The 17,456-nt window shown below is 46.2% G+C and overlaps 1 protein-coding gene and 1 non-coding gene across 11 annotated transcripts in view; both read right to left on the minus strand.

Moving 5' to 3' along the window:
• BCORL1 (BCL6 corepressor like 1) overlaps positions 1–17,456 on the minus strand; it is a 1,509,155-nt gene that overhangs the window by 614,458 nt on the left and 877,241 nt on the right. The gene's annotated exons all lie outside the window — the stretch shown is intronic.
• LOC138481868 (U6 spliceosomal RNA) lies at positions 2,454–2,563 on the minus strand. The gene has a single exon (XR_011274462.1). It is a non-coding gene; the product is annotated as a U6 spliceosomal RNA (small nuclear RNA).

Below are 17,456 nucleotides of genomic sequence, written 5' to 3' on the forward strand. Positions count from 1 at the left end.
GGATCATTTGGACACATAACGGAACCATATCTTAAGAAATAACTCACAGATTTCAATTCACCTTCAATGATTCTCAGCAGTTCTACTAGTGCAAAAATCAACAGCCTGTATTCACCTATTATCATTCTACCCCAGATATATTTTCTGGCATCCTCAAAGTCTAAATTTATAAATTTAGCTAATAAAATAGTTCTTACAACTCTAAAATGAGGACATTTAAGCACCAGGTGCTTCAATGTTTCACAACAAGCTTTACAATTAGGGAATCTACAACATACATCAGATTTAACATTGTTCATACTGCCCCAGCAACTCACCCTCTCTCAAGTAGGTAACAGATTTAATTTGAAGCGTAAATATAGAGCTCGGGTAGAGCTGCAGGGGAATGAGATTTGATAAGTACAGCAAGGATCCCTTTTTTTAGGCCATTTGGCATACTCAGTGTATGGGCCTCATCACGACTTTGGCGGTAACCCTTAAATCCGGCGGTAGCGCTATTACCGCCGCATTTAAGGGTCCGCCAAAGCAGGACTTCGGCGGATTTCTCCCCAGCTCTGAGCTGGGGGGAAATCCGCAGAAAATTTGCGCTATTACCGCCGGCGGGAAATCCGCAGGCGGTATTAGCGCAAAATTTCCCCATTGAGCCCAATGGGGAATGGGGCATTCCCGAATGGGCTCAATGGGGATTGACATTACCGCCGAACGCGTGATCCGGCGCTATAAGCGCCGGGGAGTTCGGCGGTAGGGCGTTACCGTCCAAGTCGTGATGAGGCCCTATGACTTAAATTTGGTCAGACCTTCAATAGTGTTGATCCAATCTTTTTCATACAGCTTCTTTTTAACAAAGGCAGGTCGACTGCATAGGTCTTCCTGGGACACACCTAGCTCGTCCCATAGCGCCTGCATCTTTTTGCAATTTGTTATAAAAGAAGTCGGTCCTTTGGTCAGAAACATTTGTTGAAAATCTTATTAATCTATAATTAATTCTTTGGTGAATTGAGTACTATTGCAAAATTGCACAGTGCTCTCCATTCCCATCTGCATGCTAGTGAAATTAAACTGAATTTGTGCCAAATTATTTGATTTAAATGGAAAGTGCAAGGTGCAAAGTGGATTTCATATATAACAGGACCAGTTCAACTTTTAAGGTTAGAATTTCTATTCACGGTATCAAAGAAAATGTACAATATTTTTTAAGAATACCCTTCATTTGCGAGAGCAGTGGGCAGGCTTTTTCGTTAAGATTATCCAACAACTTTATAACAGAAGATTCATTAGTGGATATCCTAGGTAGATAACTTTAGGTGGTTGATCGATGTACGCTCCATCGATCATCCATCTGTGAAATTCCATCTTCCAACCTAAGGAAAAAACTATCCTTTTGGTTTTCTCCGAGTTAGGTCGGAGATTGTGCAGTCTTGCAAAATTCTCAAGCTTTGCAATTTACTTTGCAGACAAAAGGGGGTCGGATGGAATAGAATGATGTCATCTGCAAATACAATCCAGTGCAACTGCATAACCCCTAATTTAACCATGAATGTGTTCGTCCCTATCCATTGCTCTTCTAGATCACATAAGTAAAGGTTAAATAATGTGGTCGCTAAGTTACAACCCTGTTGCAGTCCAATATAAGTTGGAATTGGTTCTGTCATGGATCATGCTCTAGTAATTCCGATTCGATAGGAGGTTCCAATATGGAGCCTTGAAATCCAAAAGATCAAGGCGGACGGAATCCCCATTTTAATCATCTTGTTCCATAGGATGTTTCTACTGACTTTATCAAATGCAGCTGTCAGATCTAACAATGCCATATACACCGGAAGTGTTCCCTTAGTTTTAGTCTGTGCTTGTATATGTGCGCAATTACTGTGGCGTTCAAAGAGGTACGGATGCCTTTGCGAAAGCCTACCTAGTTTCTTGCATCAATCTCATTGGCTGCTATCCAACTCAGATAATGGAAGGATAGAGATTATTTTAGCTGCAGCATCAGTAAGGGCAATAGGGCAGTAATTATCTGGTATATTGTGGTTCCCTTTTTTTAGATGGGAACTAGGATTGCGGTCACCCATGTGCTCAGAAATGAGAAGGTCTTAAAAAGTAAGATCAAATTTAGATTTCAAAATCATTTGCCCATAAAAGTGGGTCCGATTTGTAAATGCAGGGCGTAATGCAATCTGGGCCGGCCGCTCTAGAAGGATTGAGTTTTTCAATGCCCAGACAACGTCCTGGACTGTCCAATCATAGCATAATGTATCATTTTTGGTTACGTTCACATGGCTAATTTTTTTGAAAACATGTGGAAGTCGAAATTTACTTTCTATGTGGGCCTTCCATATATCCTCCAAGATTGTATAGTCAGAGTCATGAGCAAGACGAGAGTCAGAGCATTTGATTAGGGACCATATTGATCTAGTGTCATGTTGACAAATGTATCTCATCATCTTCATATTCTCATTATTGTAACTTGTCACCCTAATGCCCTTCACCTCATTCTTGCGCAGGGGCCATGTTTATCTTCTCTGTATCAGTCCAATTTTTTAGTACATGTGCTGCCGAAGGAAAAGGTTATTAGAACAAACAAGAGACCACAAATATTCTTAAGCAGGCAAATACTTTTGGATCCCCTAAGCAGAGTAATTCAGTATAACAGGTAAAGCCAAAGTCAATGGCTAAAAGTCTTATAGGAGCTGAAGCACTTCAGGCAATTATTAGTAGGAAACGTCTTTGCCCAATGTTTTAGAAGTCTTTGAAGAAAAGACGAATCAATGTAGGGCCACAAGCGGTTTAGACTTGTGAGTAGTAGAAGATGCAAGCAACTCTACAACAAGAGGTAAGTTCTCTCAGACTTTACAGTACCTTTGTATTGAAGAAAAAGTGCAGCAGATGACTCCTGTTCCTGTGCAGCTTTGCAGATCTCTGTTCCTGTGCCCCAGTTGTGGGGACAAGAAGGAGGACTTCTGGGGACTCCTGCACTGCTATGGGACGGTCACTGCTCGCAACTGGCAATCTTTTCAAACAGCGGCACTTCGGTGTTTCAGCTCCTCGCGACTATCGCAAATAGCAGCACCGCGGTTCCTGGCTGTCGAGATGGACTTTCCTTGCTTCTGGGGTCCCGCACTCTGTTGAGGGGGCTCAGGCTCGGTCAGTCCTGCTTCCTGGGAGTCCGGAGGATCTTCCTGGAGATCTTGGCCAACTTAAAAGCAACGCACACAATCTGGTGTTCCTCTCCCTGGCTATTCGGTTTCCAGCAGAAACTGTGTGGAAAGGCAACCAGCTCAGAGAGAATGTCCAAGTGGTTTACTTTGGAGTTGATTGGTCCCACCAACTCAAGGGGAGAAGTAGTCCTTGCAGGGGCTTCTCTGTCGATATGAATTTGGAGTTTCAGCACAGCAGCAGTGCTTCACTGGGCAAACCAACAGGTCCAGGAGTTGCAGCATGCGTCCTCTTTAAGTTCTTCTTCGGTTCATTCGTCCAGTAGTCAAGACTGCCTTCCAAGCCAAAAGCCTTGCCTTTTATTCAGTTCTCGCCCATTCATTCCAGCCCAGCAGTCAGTCACCCAGCAGGGTGGCTGTCCTTGCCGGAAGTCAGCATGCCAATCACTACAGAGTGCATTTGGGTCTCCTAGAAGACTAAGCACAGGATGTTCCGGGCACCATCCTCACTTCCTGCCCACCCCAGACACCCTGGAGACAGAGGCGGGTGGGCTGCACTCGTGAATCCCGCCAAAGGCAAAGCGAACAAAGGGACCAAACCTGGTTTGGCACGCAGAGTAAATCTCAAGAAGGACCTTTCTACAAAGAAATGGTGAAAAAAGAAGACCAGGGCCATTTTGACAATAATGGCACCCTTGGGTGCTTTACTGCAGCTGCGAACGCAGCCCGCGGTAAATGCACACCACGGTAGTTAAAATTAAACCACTGACACCAGACATTCGGTGAGGAAAGGGTAACATTAAAATGTTACATGAGAAGCTAGGCAAAGGGGATACTAGGTAACCCCTCCAGCACCCTATTGTAAGATAGTGTGTGCTGGGTCTAGAAAGTTACACATTTAAGTAAAGACAATTTCACTTTACTGCTCTGGAAAACAGTAGTTCATCCCAGAGAAGGTATTTAAACCTCTGGGAAATCTTAAAAACTTCCCTGTGCCACTACACTGAAGGTGCTGTGTGACACAATGCAAAAGAAGATGCCTATGGAGTTTGTCAGACTACATAACCAAAAGAAACACAAAGTTCAGAAATCACATTAAAATAAGAGAGAGTGGGGAAAAAGGCCCTCACTCGCTACAGATTTAAAAAACCACGTCCTCAAAATCCAGCAAAGTTGCTGGGGGTCTCGAAGGTGGAGGGAATTAGAGAATTTCTGAGAATTCTCCCCAACATACTGTGATCCCTCCTCCCCCAGGGCAGTAAGGTGGTGGGGCCCCCATCTATATTAGGGCCTACAACTATGTGCTCTTACTGCCTCCTACCAGTTGTGGCGAAATACAGACCAGATGACTTGCATTACTCACCATAAAAGCATTTCTGATGATTGTATCTGCTTAGAGTCACATGCTGTGCATATAGTCCAACATCCAGTGGTTACCACAAAGTATTGCATCTTGTCTTTCGAGAATTGAAAGGTGACGTCGGCATGGGCGTGCCTGTAACACTATCCCTAATGTGACTTGAAGTGTACCCAAAATCCCTCACGCGTCGAGGTCCCTCCGATTGTATTTTTTCTGCCATGAGGGAGCCCAAGGCTATAGTGAGTGAGTATATGAAGAGCGAAAGTAGTAAGACGTCTATGTTCTTCCCACCCCGAGCAGGGAGGAGGGGTGGGCACTTGTGAATCTAAGCAGATACAATCATCAGAAATGCTATTACGGTGAGTAATGCATGTCTTCTGCTGCTTGTTAATCTGCTTAGAATCAAATGCTGTGCATAGACTAGCAAGCAGTACCCGGAATAGGAGGTGGGTTGTGAGAAGGAACAGTAGTGAAAAGATGTCTTAATACTGCTTGTCCCACCTAAGAATCAGATCTAGAAAGAGTGTCTAGGCAATAGTGTTTTGTAAAGGTGTGTACAGAACTCCAGGTTGTCGCTTTGCAAATGGACTCTAGGGGACCCTTTGTAATGAAAGCTATGGAAGCCCCAGTGCCTCGAGTAGCATGTGCTCTAGGCTTGAAGGGCAGTTCTCTCTTAGCAAGAGTTTAACAGAGTGTGATGCATTTGACAATCCACCTTGAGATGGCTGATTTAGAGACAGGATCCCCTTCTCTACCAGCTGCCACTGAAACGAAAAATTGATTTCTTTCTCTCCGTGGTCTAGATCTTTCCAGGTAAACCATGACTGCCCTGCGCACATCTAATGTGTTTAGGCTTCTTTCGGGCATGTTAGTGGGATTCTGGAAGAAAGTAGGCAGTTCTATTGATTGGTTCACATGGAACTTGGAAATACATTTTGGCGCAAATCGAGAGTGAGTGTGCAGAACCACCTTATCTCTGTGAACTGTAATGAAAGGGTCTAGAAATGAAAGGGCCCGTAGTTCACCAACTCTCCTTATAGAAGTGATAGCCACTAGGAAGGCTGTCTTATAGGTACGATCTTTGAGACTTGCCTTATGCATAGGCTCAATGGGAGACCCCATAAGTCTAGTCAAAACCACATTTAGGTCCCATCCGGGAGCCAGATTAGAAATGGGGGGATGAATCCTTTTTACCCCTTCCATGAAAGCCGTATTAACTGGTATTTTCCACCACAACACCTTTTGTTGTGATGTAGTGTAGGCTAAGAGAGCAGCTAAGTGAACCTTCAGGGAATTAAAAAGCAAGCCTGTCTATGAGGTCTAGCAGGTGGGTCAGGTACAATAAAATGTGAGTTAGATTTTCTCGCCTTCTTAAGTATGTCCATGCATCTCTGAGGGAGTCGTAGGTGCCCGAACTCTATGACCTCAGGAGCCAAGCCACTAAGTTCAGGGTTTGCGGGCATGGATGAAGAGTCTCCCCCTTGTCTTGAGATAACCTGTTGTACGGGCAAGGCAGTTTCATTGGCGGAGATAGGGACATCACCATCAGATGGAAGAACCAGGGTTGGCGGGCCCACATGGGGGCCACCAGTATCATGGTGACTGGTTCCTGGTGCATCTTGAGTACTAACTTGTTGAGAAGGGGAGTCGGGGGGAAAAGCATAAATACATTTCCCTGACCATGTTATCCAGAGACTGTTCCCCTTGGATCGGTTCTGGGGGTACCTGGATGCGTAATCTTGTCGTTGAGCGTTCTCCAGAGTTGCAAACAGGTCGATCTCTGGGAAACCCCACTGTGTGAAAACATTGGAGATGATGTCTTTGTGTAGTCACCATTTGCTCTCTACGGGCAGTGGGAAGTCTCTGCTGAGCCCGTCCGCTAGAAGATTGAGTTCCCATGGAACGTGTTGAGACAACAGGAACATCCTATGTTTGAGAGCCCACATCCAAATGTTTTGGGACAGCTTGGATAGCCCTTGAGAGTGTGTGCCCCCTTGCTTGTTCAAGTAATACATGGCCGTGGTGCTGTCTGTGAGAACCAACACTGTCTTCCCCTGTAACTGTCTGAAAGGCTTTCAGTGTTTTGAATATGGCTAACAGCTACAACAGATTTATGTGGTTGGATGCTACTTCTGGGAACCACACGCCGTGCGCCATCTGCTGAAGCAGGTGAGCCCCGAACCCTGTGAGAGATGCGTCTTTCGTGAGAGTGGCTTCTACTGCAGGGGTGGTGAAGGTTTTCCCCCTTCAAGAGGTTTTCCTCGACCACCACTGCAGAGAGAGAACAAGGGCTGGCAGGACAACCACCAGATCTTCCCATTGTCTGCTGGCCTGACACCACTGGCTGTTGAGCCACTCTTGCATAGGACGCAGACTCACGTGAGGAACTAAATAAATGCAGGACGCCATCATTCCTAAAAATGGCTTTGTGTACCGTAACCTCTCGACCGGCTACATATTGAGGGATCTGAAACAGCATGGAGGGGAAGACGAGGCAGTCTTCTGTCTGAATTAGAGCCCCTAGGAACTGTTTGAATTTACTGGGGTCTAGGCTGGACTTCTTATCGTTGATGGAGAATCCCAGTCTGAATAAGCGGTCTATCGTCTTTTGGGTATTCAACAGGCATGTTCCGTAGGAATCTGCTTTTATGAGCCAATCATCGAGGTAAGGGTTAACTGGAACGGATTCTCTACGCAGGTGCACTGCTGCCACTGCCAGTACCTTCGTAAACTCCCTTGGTGCTGAGGCAATGCCGAAGGGAAGTACTGTCACGACCCATGACCCAGAACCCCACTGCATGGTCACATGCCAGGTAGGGTTAGGGCTCGGGGTTCATTTGGGGCCCCAAGGGCCTTGCATTGTCACCGGAGACTCTCCTGGAGTCAGTCCTGGCGCCTTTGGCGCCAGGCTCATATTTGGAATGGGACTTGAAGGGACTACTTTTCATATGGAGGCCTGCAGCCAACATGGAGGCACCCACACAGTCTAGCCCCGAAGAATCAGACTGTGCGGTGCAGTGTTTTAGGGTGTGGTAGCCCAGACTACTTTACCTGGACTACTTTACAGGGCAGGCTATTTAAACAACACCCAAGCTAAAGAACGTGCTTCGCGTTATTCTGCAGCCAGCAGCGTAATGCTTACTGTGTTCAGAGACCAGCAACCGGCGTTCCTGGAATCGCGGACCTGCATAGGAGACAAAAGAACATCATTAGCAGTTCCAGCTTACCTGCAGTCTTCCATCCTTCGACCCCAGCTGCTTTCGGTCTTCCATTCCCGCTGGCAGCATCTTCAGGACATTGCGCTCGCACCAGAACGAAGCACCTGGGGAGGAGAGAAAAAGGGACAACGTTAAACAGGTTACTCGCGGCAAGCTCAGCAGTAACAAAAATCTCCTTACCTGGCTGGGCATATCTTGGCCGGTTCCGCTCTGGAAAACACCGCACGCCCAGAAAGACCATCGCAACCTGAAAAGCAATAAAGAATACAGGTTAGCCCAAAAAGACATTAGCACGCCGCACTTCGCGCTGAACCTACCTTTCTTCATACGTTCCGCATCCAAAAATCCCGGCAAGAGCCGAACCCAAGTAGCGCTCCCAGCGAACCTCTGCATACCTAAGGGGGAAACAATCAGGGAAAGACATTAATAGCCCGCAAGGAAGCAAAGGCCCTCAAAGACTACTATAATCGAACTTACCTCTTTAAAGACACTTGAATGGGTTGGCATCAGTGAAGTTAATTCGGTCGCTTCAACCCGCAGAAACTACGTGCCCCTGCGCAGAAAGAAGGACGGAGAATACGCCAGACATAACAAGGTGAGGAGGGGGGGGCCTTCAGGTCGAGTCCAAGGGGCTGTTGGGAGGAAACGAAATCTGAACCTAAGCCCAGTCCTCCTGTGTTTTCAGGCCCACCTGCCATAGAAGACATCATCCCGAATTGAGTACATCTGGGGGAAATCCGACAACCAGGACATACAGGCATCCTCATGGATATCAGGTGAGCGTAACAAGTACTTTGAACTGATAGTGCTTGTCCTGCATCATGAACCTTAGGTATTTTCTGTGTGCCGGCAACATTGAAATATGAAAGTATGCATCTTTCATATCCAGTGTTGCCATGTAATCTCCCTGTTTCAGTAGAGGGATTACCTCCTGCAACGTGACCATACGAAACCTTCTGAGGTTTGACAAATGTGTTCGCTGGGTGCAAGTCTAGCACACGGCGCATGGTGAGATCCTTTTTGGGTACAAGGAAGTACACTGAATAAATAACCTTGTTTACCTGTGGAAGAGGGATGACTTCTATGGCGCCCTTTTCCTGCAGGATCTCGACCTCTTGCAGCAGGATGCATAGGTGTTCGGCGTCAGGCTTCTTGATTTTGGCGGTCTGAATTGAGGTGGTCGGCAAAATTTGATGCAGTACCCGTGGGCGACGGTCTTGAGCATGCACTGGTCTGTTATAGCCTCCCATGCATGAAGGAAAGATGTTAGACGTCCCCCGCCTGGGAGGGGACCTGGATCCAAGGGTCATTTCTGACCTGGGAGTGCAATTCCAGCCTCTATCCTTTCCCCAGCATGGTGCTCTAGGTGGATACGTGGTGGTGGTGCTGGATACATGTCCAGAAGACCAGTTGTTTCCTGAACCATACTGATTCTGAGGGGTGTGAGATTGCCTGTGAAAAAGGAGCAACAAGAACCGCCCGCTCTATGTTGTGAAGGCCTTTGGGTAATCTGGTTTAAGGTTCCGCGAGTCCCATGCTCCTTCTTAGCCGTCTCGAGCGTTTCGTCCACAGCCTTGCCAAACAAGTTGGTCTCTTCAACCGGCTTGTTTATTAAGGCTGCTTGGGTTTCAGGCTCCTCAACCAGGCGTGCCGTTTTAGTAGTGAACCCTGGGACAAGGTCCTTCCTGCTGTTTCAGCAGCATCCACAGTGTTCTTCAGAATGTTGTGGTTGATTTGCTTGCCTTCCGATACAATTGCGAGCAGGTTAGCCTGCATTGGTTCTGGGGCCTCTTGAAGGCCCTCTTGCAACAAATTACACTGCACATCTGAGTAGCTAGCCAACAGAGTGGTGTTGTTGGCTATTCAGGTGGAGAATGCAGCAGCAGTTGTGACCCTTTTTCCCAGTCCATACATCTTTTTGCCCTCTTTATCAGGTGGTGCCTCCCCTGCAGACAGGGGGACACCTGCCCTCTTTCTTGTCGTCGAATCTGGAGTGGCATGCCCTTTACTGTAGATGGGGCTGTTAGGAGAAGGGCGAAACAACTTCTCTACCCTGGGATTAACCGCCCTGGTCTGGGCTAGAGTTAACAGCCGAAGTGATCCTCGCGATACTATTGCTGATGCTCGGGGCTTCAGGGAGGTGTGGCGGTTGAGCCGGTGGCTGTGCTGTGGATTTCGGCACCACTGGGGCCTTAAGCAGTGTCAGAGCCTTCTTCGGAAGCGTCTCGACGGCTGCGTGTGATTTGGTGCTAGTACCCTTACTTTTGGATTGCCCGGACACATGCCGCCAACGCGGTTGTGGGAGGGCTGCCGATAATGAGGATCAGCGAGCAACACCAAACTATCCGACATGCCCGTTGGCACTTTGACTTCACCACCAAAGCAGAACCGTGGGCTTTGCGTTTAGTGTGGGAAACGGGTGCATCCCTGATCGTCCCCATAGCAGGACTCATGTCGTGCCTACTGGGGCCAGGGACGGACGCTGCAGATCGAGAACTTTCCGTGGTAAGGTCAATGGCCTCCGAAGCGGAGCCTTGGTCATCGCTAATCCCATCGTCACACTCGGCGTCTGTGGTGGTAGGGGAATTACTTTCGGCCTGCTACATACCGTAGGCCGTCCACCGCTTCAAACGGTGCTCTTTAAGAGTCTTAGGCCGTAGGAGTTTACAGGCCGTACAGGCTATCTTGTTGTGGTCGAGGGGAAGACAATTGTTGCACCGACAGTGCTCATCTTTCCACGGGTATTTCGTCTTCCAGTAAGGGCAAAATCTAAATGAGTGCTGTCCATAGTGCAGGATATTGCTAGCGACAACAAACCCAAGGGAACAAAGAGGGGAAAAGGAAAGGCATTCTTGAAAAGAATATGACCACCCTGACCCCACTCTTACTCTAAAGGCCGGCCAGAGGAACCGGCCACGTGGTCGGCAGCACCGATCAAATCAACAGCCATCGAAATTCCGTCAGCTGTCTTCGGCAGTGGCACAGAAATAATCAGCCGTCGCAGGGAGTGACAATGAGAATAAACAACCAAAAGTCGAGAGATATAACAATAACGCAATGTTTATGAAGAGCTCCGCAACAGGGCGACTAGTTAGCTTGGCAGAAAAAAACAATCTGATGGTCCTCGATGTGCGAGGGATTTTGGGTACACTACATGTCACGTTAGGGATAGTGTTCCAGGCACGCCCATGTCGAACGTCAGTCCAGTCATAGCTGGCCCTGATCACAGAGCTGACACAAGTGTGATATTGAACTTCTCTGGCTATATAATTGTGTGCTATTGGTAGTCCCCATGCCATAAACAGGCATGGCTTAGATTTACAAATTTACATCCCACCAGACTAATGCATAAGATTATTAGATTTGAATAACCAGTAGAGAACATTAAAAAGCCACCTCTGCATGCATGAACGTTATGTTCCAGAAACTGTCAGGAATGCACATGCGTCCTTTGAACCTGCCATGTGCCACTGCAGGGCTGAGGGCACCTGTAGGCCATCTCAACCAAGGGCCATGTCTGCACTTTAATTTTGACATGGAGCATTTATGAAAAAGGGATTGATTAGCAGACTTCACTTTTAGAAACAGAATGGCATTCTGTCACAATCAGTGCCAGGTAAGTGGTTTACTGAAACAGAAGTGCTCTCTTTCTAACATGATGGGAGACTGCCCCCTATTTAATCTGGTCAAAGCCCATTAACTTTATAAACAAAACATTTTATACTCGCCTTAGGCATATTGAGTTATTTTCAATGAATTCAGGACCCTTTCCACATGAGAACTGTGTGTATGTAACATAATTATATGTTTTAATCTATTTGTCATATCAAGACAATAAGAAGTGTACAACTGAGACCACTACAGTTTGCAGTATAGGAATGAAACTATAACCAACCAACTTTAAAAGAGAAACCCCATTCATCCAATGCTCCTCCAATGTGATCACTTAGAATCTGTCTGGTAAAGAAACCCAAGGTGTAAAAAGAAACATTTGAAAAGGTTAATGAATGTATCTATTTTAGTGCCATGTTCATTAAACCTTCCACAAAAAGCCAAATCATTCATTTTTGTAACCTGCCATGACCAATTCACATACACCAGAGGACAGAGTGTCCATTAGTGTCAAACTCTGATGTAAAGGAGACCCTACAAAAATAACTACCAAGCAGAGTGTCAGAAGCGGCCTTGGTGCGTAGGTGCGGCTTAACACTGCATTGAGACACGTATTCTGGTTCTTTCCTCTAGTGCACTACAGTAGCGGCTCGTATCCTGACCGGATTCTGTACATCCCGTTTATCCGTGTTCTCCGAGCTCTGGAACGTCACAGTAGGAGCCAAAGCCAGTCCCTGACTGAAAGGTGACATCCAGGCAGCTGGCATGAGAGTGAGATGTCGTACAACGAGGCACCCTTTTTGGCTTGTGTAGGACAACTTGCTGGTAAACCGGGGGAGGAGCTTGGCAAAGTGCGGGAGGGCAGACCTGGTTTCCTTAATTCTTTAACATTTTTACTTTTGGGCTATGGCAGAAGCAAGCAGACATATGCGATAACCTGCGAGGGGTTATTGGTAGAAGCCAGTTCTGAGTAGGGCTGAGTCAAGCAGTCCATGCAGGAAGAGTGGGTGAGTGATTCCTAACGGATTGGACTTTGGAAATTCTACCGTGCTCACGTTCCTCTCTGCACCCTTCCCCAGCGGCTGCAGAGCAGGCATCCTGTTACAACAAACATTTTAATTGTTGTAATTTTGAATTGCCTTTTATTCAAAATATGATGCTTACGAACACTGAAAAGCAAAAGTAGCAAAACATCAAAAATCCCTCGACCGCGTACATACACATTACGCAGCAACTAGGACGCTTCAGTGACTGGCACAGGCAGATGGAAGGGTTGAGGAAATAAACCTCAAAAGAAGAAAGGACAAATAACAAACCTCAAGCAAACAACAGAGGCTACCAGCAGTGCCAATGGTAAAAATTGATCTACAAATACCCAGACGCTACAAAAAGCTGCCCAAAAGGAGCGGACAGAAACTACAAACTTTTTTCCTTTTCGAAGACTGCCAGCAGAGAATACATGAACCAAGTTACAACTCCCGCTGTTCATATACCATGAAATGTACGATCAGCAACTGTGGAGTTGGACAATAATAACTCTTAAATATGTGCTTAGGTTTACAGGGGGCACGGCAGCAAACCATCAAGTCTAATTTGACAAACATTTCCATAGAGCCTGCATTCTTGGTCACTAATGTCTATCAGCCCAAACTTAACTGATTTAGGGAAGCATCTGGGAGAAGAGGCAGAATTTAGCAATCAATCCTACTGAGGAAGCAATGTCTGAGCAGGATAATCTGTGTTATTATGCAAGTTTAATCTTCTTAATTTAGCAATCACAGCCGATACCATCTTTGGTTTGGTATCTACCCTGGTCCAGGACCACTAGGAAACAAAAAAGATACTAGCCCAAGTTGTTGTTGATGTAATTCTTCTCAATAGTGAGTTCCTGTCTAAGAGGTTTAACATAAGAGGGGGGCAAGAGGGATCAGAGTGTCGTAAAAACTTGCTAGCTATGGCTACCATTGGGAATGCTTGCATAATTTGTATTGAAATGCCAACAAACTTTGTACTAAAAGAACAAAATCCAATACAAACCAAGCAAACACAGAAAGGAGAAAATGTTTCTGTAATGAGTGGCACATTGGATAAATGGCTCCAATTTCTGGAACCCATCGAACATCAGATTGCTCCAAATACTTTTGCAATGTCGAGTAGTGCTGCATGTTTGTGGTGGATAAATGTCAACAAACACAATGCCTGGGAAGAATTTCATCTCTGCCAACTTCTGCTATGTCTTTAGCTACAAACAAAGGAATTCACTGTCTTAATGAGTCGTAACAACAAATAGTGGACGCTCCCGCATTGTATCCAGAGAAGCAGATTTGTCCCTGCTTCACCACAGAATGTCATAAATATGCACACAAGAGTGGGGCATTTAACTGAGAAAGAAATTGGTAGATGTTGTGGAAGTGTCAGGTTTTGAAATTCACATTGTCAATGAGGGTTACCATCAGAATATGCAATGATATAGTTAATTTAGATCTTTAATGCCTTGTAATAAGGGGCAGTAATTGAATTGTGTAGAGAATCAGCCAATGGCAAAAAGAGGCCCTACCACATGTCAGTCTCTAACAGAGCCTTATGGGCAACATTGAAGCCTAACTAAAGGAACTATTATACTGTTTGTTTCATTGAACACACAAGGACATTCCTTTTTTATGCAACACCAAGATGGAATCAAAATACTCCTGTCGTCATCAATATTGTTTCTACAAGAGACATGGGCTAAGGGAAATCAAATTGTTAATGGTTTCACAACGATGGAGTGTAAGGCAAGTGGCGAAGGACGTGGCCGGCACAAAGGAGCTTTATGCATTGGGGCAAAAGTTGGTTTAAATAAAATAAAAAAATCTCCCAAGTGGTATTAATGATCCCACAGTTTTGTATGCAGAAGTGGATTTTCCATTACAGAAGTACAGGAAATTGTTAATCACTATATATGATCTACCTTGAGGCTTACATAAGAGTTAACTATTAGAGAAAATTATTTTTATAATCCAATCTTGGTTAAAATTGCATTCTTATGGGTCAATACTATTCACTGCAGATTTTTCTTTTCCACATTCATTTTTATTGGCATTTTTAAACAGACTTAATAACTGTAAGATCTCCCACCCCCCTCAACTACGCGCCCCCCTTCCTCCCAAGGTCCTTTGCTTTCCCTCCCACCACTCCTGTGGATCTTTCCAAACGTCCTCCATCCGCTCTTAGGATGGTCTCATAGAGGCTCCTCCTTGACTTCTGCATATGATGGCTTTTAGGTCAGGCCCAAGATTTGCATCTTTCTTGGACACCAAGCTTTCTTTGAATCCTTCATTAGGAATTGCAAAACCAAGTCCCAATCCATGAGGAATTTCTGATGCTCTCCCTTGAGTGCGTATGTAATCTTTTCCATTGCTACCAGGACCATATTTTGCCCACCCATTCGTGTTCCAAGGATGCTTCGGGGCAGCCATAGAACCCTCTCTAGATTCTCCCCCACCACCGCTCTGTCCATGTCTGTCCCTCCACCTTTTCCCTCTGTCTTCTTTTGACCAGTCCCTCAGAACTCTAATTTGGGCCGCACGATAGTATGCAATAGGGTCAGGTTCTCCCAACCCCCTTTGTTACTATGCTGCAGAATCACCCTATATGAGATTCTCGGTTTATTCTGCGCCCAAATAAAGGCCTGTGTGTGTTTGCGTATGGCTCGGAATAATGCCATCGGGATCCTTGCCAGGATTGCCATGAATGCATATAGCATTTTCGAAAACACTGCCATTTTTAATGCCGTTTATCCTGCCCAACCAGGATATGGATAGGGGACTCCATCTGTGCAGCATGCGTTTAATGGGTAGTTCGCTTCATACAGTTGATCTATAGTTTTTGTAATGTATATTACTAAATATTTTAGTTTGCTAGAAGCCCACCTATAGGTTGTTCCAGATCTTATCTCCCTTTCGCTTTCTGGTGACAACTGCAGACTCAGTACCTCAGACTTGCCCTTATTTATTTTCAGCCCTGCTACCTTCCCAAACTGGGTGATTATGCCATCTACCGTCTTTAGGGAATCTTCTGGATTGGTTACTGCCGGCAGCATGTTGTCCGTGATGCTGCGACTTTATGCATTCTCCCCCCAAATGGTACCGCTTCTATTTCTTGGGTTTCCCTAACCTTACTTAGGAGAGGTTCTAGGTGTATTGCATATAAAGGCAGGGACAGGGGGCATCCCTGCTTCATGTCCATAGACACCTCCACCGGTTCCGATAGTTCTCCATTTATAAATAGACGCAGAGATGGGTTCTGGTAGTTTCCCCGAATCCGATTTTACGCATAGTGGGAAAAAGAAACCCCCACTCCACTCTATTGAATGCTTTTTCTGCTTCCAATGCAATCATTAGGGCCACGGTACTTGCTTTATTGACCTTCTCTATGAGGGCGATTCTTCTTGTGTTATCGAGCGTTTATATCCCACGTATGAAGCCCGATTGGTCTATCCCCACCCTCAGTTCCGTCTTCAGGATTTCGTCCTTAAATATGTGGGCCGGGTGCCTGGTATTTCCAGATCCCCGCTGACTGTTTTGAAATTACAAGTGACAGTGTGATGGGGTGTGATCCGACTGTGCGATGGGTCCCACTTCTATATACTTCACCCTCCCCAATAGTAGGCATGAGAGCCACATATAGGCCTTGATGCAGATCTGTGGGCATGATAATAGAACGTGTACCCCCTAGAGCCCCCTTTCATTTCCCTTCAAGCGTCCACTAGTGACAAGCTCTCCAATTACTCCTGCAGTTCCCTCGAGGGCTTGGTTTGGGAATGGAAAATTCTCGCACTCCTGCCTGTCCCTAGCTGGGTCCCATGCAATATTGAAGTCACCTACTAGTATTATGTTTCCCTGAGAAAACCTTTCTAGTTTAAGCGCCATTGTCTGAAAAAAGTGGTCCTGTCATGTGTTTGGGGTGTAGAGTGAGGCCAAAGTTATTGTCTCACTCCTTCCCTGAAGGATTATTGCTGTGAACCTCCAATCTTTGTCCTTAGTCACTCCTGTTACACTAAGTTCCCGACTGTTTCTCAATGCTATCAGGGTGCTCCCTTTCTTCCCTGAGCCATTTGACTGTTGTACTCGGTCATACCCTCGTACTCAAATTCTGAGTTCACCTTTCTCTTGTATGTGCGTTTCCGGCAGGGCTAATATGTCTGGAGTTTCCCTAGCTAAGCCCCCTAATATTTAGAGAGATGACTTATCACTCTTTCGTTGGCCATTACTTGTGGATTTCCTACTCCCCCCCCCCCCTTCTTCGTTTGGCTTTGTTGCATCTTTCGGACCTGGTTCTCACCCTTTCCCCTCCCCCTTCTCTGGGGTGGCTCGACAGGCCTCTGATCCCCCCCCGAATCCACTTCTCAGGTGTTGAGTCCATTTCCCCCCCAGTGCACCCTCTGGCGGACCTACCCTGATCCATGTGACTCTACAAAGATGTCCCCCTTCTCCTCCCCACCCCCTGCTTGTAGTATCTTTGCCCCACCCCAGGCCTTTTGTTTTCTACCTTTAAGTCATGGAGAGCTTTACTATTTGACCCCTTGCACTGGGGCCCCCAGATCGTGCGTTGCTTCCTTCACCTTGTGGGATCCTCTTTTTCTTTGCTTTCTTCTTCGAACCCTGGGTTGACCATTCCCATTCCCAGGCCTTCCTTTTAGGCAGGGCCTTTTTTTGGGTTCTATGGTTCGTTATATGCCTGGTCCACCTCTATTCCCAGCATGTCTGAGCCCTCATCCCACGTGGTGATTTTCCTTTGTCGGTTGCCCAATTCGAACACAAGCCCAAACGGGAATGTCCATTTATATTTTATGTTTCGCTTCACCATCTCTTGTACTATCGGGCGCATCATCCTTCTTTTGGTGAGTGTGGTCTGATCTTCTAGCTACCACAAGAATCTTCTTTCTGTGTAAATTTGTGCATCGCTACAAGAACATCCCAGGGCATGGCTCCCGGTTCATTCCTCTTTGGCCCAACCCTGTGTAGTCTGTTAGTATATTCCCCGGGTTTATGGAGTCCATCAGTGACGCAAAAAGTTGTATCACTGTTTGTCGCAGATCAACGTCCCATACTGTCTCGGGAATAGATTTAATCC

Source organism: Ambystoma mexicanum, chromosome 5p (assembly GCF_040938575.1).
Source record: "Ambystoma mexicanum isolate Mex_15411 chromosome 5p, UKY_AmexF1_1, whole genome shotgun sequence".
Lineage (NCBI taxonomy): Eukaryota > Metazoa > Chordata > Amphibia > Caudata > Ambystomatidae > Ambystoma > Ambystoma mexicanum.